Raw genomic sequence first — 7,031 nt, 5'->3', positions numbered from 1 at the left:
TTTATCTCGGCTCTCCCCCCCTGCGGCCGCGGCCAGAATGCGCCAGCGCTCCCATTCACACCCTACACCTGATAACACGAGCGTCCGTCCGCCCGCAAATATTCCGTGACGCCGCTGACCTCTAAGGACGTGGCTGACTGTGCTAATACGACTTTACAGCTTAATGTCGCCTTAGCGGTAGTCCGCATCTCCACGCATTGAACTACACATCGATACCTGAAGTAGAATATTTTGTGCAGGTGGTACCCTAAGCTTGTATAGTGATGTTTCAGAGCTATCAAAAGTTTATGACGAAATAAATCTTTATTCAGCACAGGTTTAAATTGTCTGAATTACAGGCATCATGAAACTATTTACGGCAAGCAGCGTGTAGCGAAAAATAAAACAGAAATGCCTGTGGTTACTGCAGTAAGTACTATGTCTACCACTGAGCTGTTGACTGTATTTTGTATGTTACTACTGACGGCAATGGCGCAGGGGCATCTTTTATTCCAAGCCATTGTTGAGATACTCGTATTCACTATGCTGCAAGTAAGTTTTTGATTCCTGATGATGACCAGTTCATCGAAACTGCTGTTTAATAAAGATTTATATCATAAGCAGCACTTTTCTGTTATGAAATATGGCTTTCTTTGAAAGAAACAACATTACTATTACTGAAGGTATTTTCAATCCTTATTTGTAACTACAAGAAAATGGTATTTTTGTTACCAAATGCGTGACGTTTCATTGAAAGATAACTTCGTTAGTGGCCTGTAATGGAAGATAGTTACAATTGGGCTTGCTTTCTAGATAGAAAAGCAATTTGTTACAAAAGATGATTTTTACTTCCGTAATTTTATGGCCGACTTTCGGTCACATCAGTCAACATCTCTGCTTGGGCGTTTTTGAATTCTTCGCTCATTTGGCACTGTTCTTTTCCGCCTAATCCCGCGCTGCTTTGCATGCATTTCTCGATATGGAATGCAACAGAACATAGCAAAGATGTAAATGGTGGTCTAGAAAGCAAGCCAGATTTCAAATATCTTTCACAATAGACCTCTGATAACTTGTTAGTTAAACACAGCTAACGGCGTTCGATGACAGATTAGCCCGTTTTCTTCTTGTTGCAAAGACGGATTCAAAATACCGTCAGTAATTATAAACCACTCTAAACTGTTCTCATTACGTTGTAGTATGTTTTGTAGATGCTTTAAAATGGTTTAATGCTGAAATTGGACTCGTAAAATAATATTCTTACAGCTGATTTATAGAAGCTGTGGACCTATACTGCAAGAAAGTAGTTGTAAAACATTGACCAACAATAAGACCAAACAAACGAAGAACTTATTACCAGCTTCCGTTCGCTTACTGCACTGTGAAATAACTGTCGGCAACACTGAGGGTGGGCTTTGTTCCACGTCTACGTCAAAGACATATTTTCCCGTCGTAGGAACAGTCGAGGCCAACGGCCTTGCCGCAGTGGTAACACCGGTTCCCGTCAGATCACCGTAGTTAAGCGCTGTCGGACTGGGCTAGCACTTGGATGGGTAACCATCCGGTCTGCCGAGCGCTGTTGGCAAGCGGGGTACACTCACCTTTGTGAGGCAAACTGAGGAACTACTTAATTAAGAATAGCGGCTCCGGTCTCGTAAACTGACACACGGCCGGGAGAGCGGTGTACTGATCACATGTCGCTCCATATCCGCATCCAGTGACGCCTGTGATTGAGGATGACGCGGCGGTCGGTCGGTAGCGTTGGGCCTTGACCTGTTCTGGCGAAGTTTAGGTTTCCTCAAGACGAGTCGGACATCCAGCATTCGTCATCCCTGGACAAGTGAAGAGGATCTCCAGTTTGACAAAGTCTACTTTAATAGGAAGGAGCGAGAAAAGCTAAAAGCTGACCACTATAGTTATCAGATGGATCGCGCTGTGTGTGAAGAGTAGGCAGAATGTCGTAGCTGCCCCCGATGAAAGACATCATTTTCTGTATGTTTCTGATCTCAAACGAACCTCCTTCGTTTGAAACTGGCTGTATTTGCAAAATACCTATCACACACCTATGAGCTACAACACCATGACAGAGTGCTTAACAGCATGTTAGACCGCCTTTGGCACGCATAGCGACTCTGCGCGGCATGGATTCAATAAAGCCTTGGTAGGTTTCCAACGCTTTGTGGCACCAGCTCTCTGCACAGGTCTCACAAATCCCGTATATTACGGGCCGGTGGTTTGTGAACGCAGAGCTCGCTCCCTGGATTCAGACAAAGCGAATTTAATATCCATACAATCAGCGTAAGTTCATTATTATGCTGCAGCATAGTGCTGGCCTTGTCACTCAGCTGATAAACTGCTGGAAGACGCCTTCGCTGTCGCGCATCAAGTATGAATGAATGCAAGTGGCCAATGATAAAGTTCACATAATCTCCTTGTGCCTTTGGTCGCAACCTTACGACACACGGAAGCCCACGCGGGTGTACACCTTAGCAAAATACTACATCCGTGGCATAGTGCACGTTTCGGGCAGCCGTGAACCTAGATGAAGGCATGTTCTGACACGACCATCGACCTAATGTAAAAACGTTTTCACTGATTCACGCTCAGATCCCGATTATTTCCTTCCCATTGCGATCTTAGTTGAGGATGTCGTTGTTTCAACATGGGAACACGTAAGGCTCGTCATTTGTGGCTGCAACACTTTACTCGATCATCAGATCTGCCACAGATCGACGCTTGTCCTACTTTACTGAGTGGGCACCGTCATTTAACCATTGTCTATATGCGCTCACAACAGTAACACGCGAACATCCGACTAGTTTAGCCATTTTCCAATCACTTACATCTTCGTACTACCCCGTTTGCAGCCGATATCATTGTTAGAATGAGACCTCATTCTATTTTTTTACCATTGATGGAAGTCTCAATAGATCCATGATCCCCACTTCCTAGGCATTCTGACTACCAGTCTTATCTTAAAAACATTAATGTATGGTTATTTTAATTAATATCTTAGGCAGAAGTAACAATATGGGAAAAATATTTTCCATTGATTCGTTTTCCAATGGGACTGGGAGTGGAGGGTAGGACAAGCAATACCGTTCATAAGTACATCCAGGGTCTCAGAAGACGACCGTGCAAAAACGACAAGACATACAGAAAACAGGCACACATTAGTGGTCAAAGCAATTCCCCAAGTTTGAAACTATACAAATGCTCAACGTGGGCTTCGTTTGCGATATAGAAAGCGTCAGTTCGTGGGTTGAAGTCGTTGGCACGATGTGTGTGCGAAGGCGCGAAGGCAGGCTACCTGCATTGCAAATCTGGTAGTTGGGTTGCCTATGTGCAGGTGTGTACTAATTCGATGTGACAGTACGTTGACGAGGGTTACCAATGAGACTTAACAGCATCATCCACAGGTGAAATCTGTAATTGTAACAATTCTGCTAAATATTTGTAGGCCTCCGTTTACCAGTGGGACATTGATACATAGCAAGAACATGCAGCAAACACATACGTCCCCATGTTAGCCAAAGGGTTAATCCTCTTTAGGGCGACTTTTGATGTCCTGAGAGGCCCGTATGTATGCCCATACGTTGTTCATTCTATAGTGTATAATTTCCTACTATTTGTATTTAGTCGTATTGTACGAAGAAGCAAAGTATTTTATACCTGTGCCAAAGTGTTTAGTGGATGACTCCAACGTCCTGGACGTTCTAACTGGACTAGTCTTTGGGTTTCAAGTTTGATCCTATCTATAAATCTATTATTCTTGCGTATTTGAATTATCCCAGGATCCACCTTTGACACTTATAGAGCACAACGCAAATTTTTCCGTCCGTAAATTGTTGGCCAGATGCCAGGACGGGCTACCTTACAATCTTTTTGACTGGACAATAGCCCGATATCATTGCATATCATTGTGGGTAGGAAGCCCGGTGCTTGTAAATGTGGGGAGCAGCATTTAGTCATATCTTACGTTATGTACCATAGGTTTCGTACTTGGTTAAGGAATGAGAGTTGTCTATCCATAGACACTCAATGGGTCGTCCTGTCCAAGATTTAATGTTTGGTCTAAGTTAGAGCCTTTACTGCTAAAGTAAAGAGCTGTTGTTTTAAGAGAACTTATTTTAATCGTATTTTTGACACACTATTAAGGCGTTAAATTAAGTTGGGCTTACAACGTATTTACATTTGTCTTGCGATACCGTCCGCTAGTCAGCAAAGCTGTATCGTTGGTGAATTGTACCAGCTTGATGTTTTTTGTGGTGGACATGTCATTAACCTAAATTTTATTTAACATCGGCAATAAGACAGAACACTGTGCAATTCCTGTTCGTAGTTTTTTTTCTGATCCTTTTCCCTTGATTTTAACCGTCATTGTTCTGTCTTTTAAAAAGCCGGCGATGAGCCTGGTGTAGCAGAGTGGTCCTGTAGTTTTGTCGTGTGCCTTCTGTATGAGGTCGACTTGTCAAACCTTATCAAAAGCTTTCTCGACGTCGACGAACGCTACTGCTGATCACTTGTAAAGGTTTAACTTATCAATGACGAGTTTCGTCAGTCTAATCTACTTAGATTTCCACAGTGATCTACCGCTGGAAACTGGTTCCATTATTGACGATAGGCTTTTGGGATCCATAACTTCGTTAATCTTTCACTTTGCGTAGACTTCTCAAGAGGCTTAGTGGCCGATAGTTTTCCACCCGTGAGAGGACCTTTTAAGGCTTCCATTTTGTTGGAAAGTAACAGTTCTGTAGAATGCCGATATAGATTCTGGTTAAAAGCATCTTTATCTCCCTCGATAGACTTTTTAGCAGTATCCTATATGAAGTTACCCTTTATAGATCCGTTGTTTGGTGAAGCTCAATCTTTTTATCGCTCTCCTTACTTCACTTGGTGTAATTAGCTTGGGTTGTTCGACAGTGTCTATAGTCACTGTATGCTGTATGGTGAAGTCTTCCTGAAGAAGTGGGTTTTGATCTTCGTGTACATCTGCGAACGTTTCTGCCTTGGTAATGGCTCCATTACATGTCCTTGCTCGGTACTAAGAGTGTTCTTGGGTGACTTCTGCGACCGTAGTCTTTTGAATAATAGCTATTCGTCTCTGTTTGTAGTGGACAATTATCCACGCCCTCTTCTCACTTCTCTTGGCTCATTCTATTAATCGTCTGCTGAGCTCTCTCTGCAGTCTGTGTGTCTGCCTTCTTTCACTAGGTTTCAAATCTTCCCAATGTTTACGGAATCTATTTTTCCCACTTTATTTCCTACAGAACGGCAGTAAGTGTTCATTCTGTACATCGACATACATTATTGTGGTAGGTGCTAGGTCCACTGCTTTCTGTATATTGTCGAAAATGTAGTCTATTGCTCTGAAGTATGTTCCAGCGCCCTCATTTCAGAAGTCAGGACAGCATTTTGCTCTCAATCCGTTTCTCTTGTACTCTGTATTGTCACTGATCGAAGTATTTTTCTGAGTAGTTGTTATTGACCCGATGACAGTTCGTTAACTGACACCAGAATGGGGTCACAGATCACTTTACTAATAAATTAAATGTCCAGAATGTGTAACATTTGTTCTCGCTGAGTTGGTACATGTGTTGAGTGGGCTGGGTTTCATATCGTTGCTCCCCGTTCTTCCATTTTTAAAAACTGTCCACCTATCAAATCTGTAGGGTACGAACTTCAAAGTGACCTCTTGGTATTTAAATTGCCTCCTAAAATTACTTCGTCACATCTGTAAAATACGTCGCGACGGAGACTCGTAGTAGGTTCATGTGATAGCTGATCTTCCCTCGCTGCAGCGAACTCCAACCTGCGCTCTCTATTCCTGTTTTCTTCACTTACATACTCCCACGTTCCTGCAAAGTCACTAGGGGCATTCAGTCTTGTGGTGGGCAGTGGTCATAATTCTTGCCTCAGCTGTATAGACTGACTTTGTTTACAAAAAAACATAAAATGCTGTCGTTGGTGGTGGTGGGGGTGGCACTGGCAGTTGTCAGGTATTAGTACCCCACTGCTGGAAATGATCATAGCATTTACGTAAACAATATTCATCTCGCTATTATTATTTTTTTCCAGTAGAACCCATTCTGTTGCTAATTTGTTCGATTTGCCATCATATCCTCTCAGGACACATCTCATCCATTACCGATTTTGAGTGAAGTCAGCACATCTCATACTCCAACTCCATCTCTTAAGTATTTTACACTGACACTAATTCTTGATGTTCAACATACTGCGTTGCAGTGCCCTGTAAGTACTGACTTCTACTACGTCACAGGCAGAAAGCTCCTTACTTACGTTCTGTAATCGTCAGCAAAATAGGTGACAACTAACAGTCGAAGCCACTTACAAAACTACAATTTTAAATACAAAACGTTCCGAAATTCCTTATGCAGCTAAGAAAAGTTACAGACGAATAAGCTTACGGCAAATAATAGAAGCTTTGTTCGAAATGAGCAAATTTTGTTGAAGGCTTTCCATCTTCAACATTGTGTCATCTTTGTGTATCAGATGAAACTAGATTTAACGGCAAATACATTTTCATTTTAAAATGAAAGATTTCCTTTCTGTGGAAATATTTATGTCAACTTCACAATTTTGGAATCCACAATGATCTAAAGTCTCGGTCAGTCGAATACTTAATTTATCTGCGTGACAGGAGTCCCGTAAGTTATAACTTTCTAATGATCTTGTTCGCGAATAAATAAGTGGCTACCATTTGTCCACAAATTGTTACTTTCCTTGTCTCCCAGCGCTATTTCCATATTTCTGGTCCGCTTAAGAAAGACATTCATAAATTTCTTCATGAAGGCTCCGTAATTTTTCTAAATAGCTCCAGACAAATGTCAGGATCATTCCTTTGAAAGGGCAAAGCCGAAATCCTCCCCCATCCACAACGATATTCTAGCCTCTACTCTGTCTATAAAGACCTCGATTTTTACGGGACGTTAAACCAAATCTTCCTTCCTTTCTTCTTTCTTCCATTAAGGTACTGACCATCTTCTCTCACAGTGGGATAAATGTATTAATGATTATGGCTATAACTTTTGAGA

The 7,031-nt window shown here is 42.1% G+C and overlaps 1 pseudogene; it reads left to right on the top strand.

Annotated features, from left to right (window-relative positions):
* Positions 1 to 1,443: 1,443 nt before the first annotated feature.
* LOC126485287 (5S ribosomal RNA) lies at positions 1,444 to 1,561 on the top strand (annotated as a pseudogene).
* The last annotated feature ends 5,470 nt before the right edge of the window (positions 1,562 to 7,031 follow it).

Source organism: Schistocerca serialis, chromosome 6 (assembly GCF_023864345.2).
Source record: "Schistocerca serialis cubense isolate TAMUIC-IGC-003099 chromosome 6, iqSchSeri2.2, whole genome shotgun sequence".
NCBI lineage: Eukaryota > Metazoa > Arthropoda > Insecta > Orthoptera > Acrididae > Schistocerca > Schistocerca serialis.
Note: the sequence above shows the minus strand (reverse complement) of the source record. Positions and strands in the feature narration are given on the sequence as shown.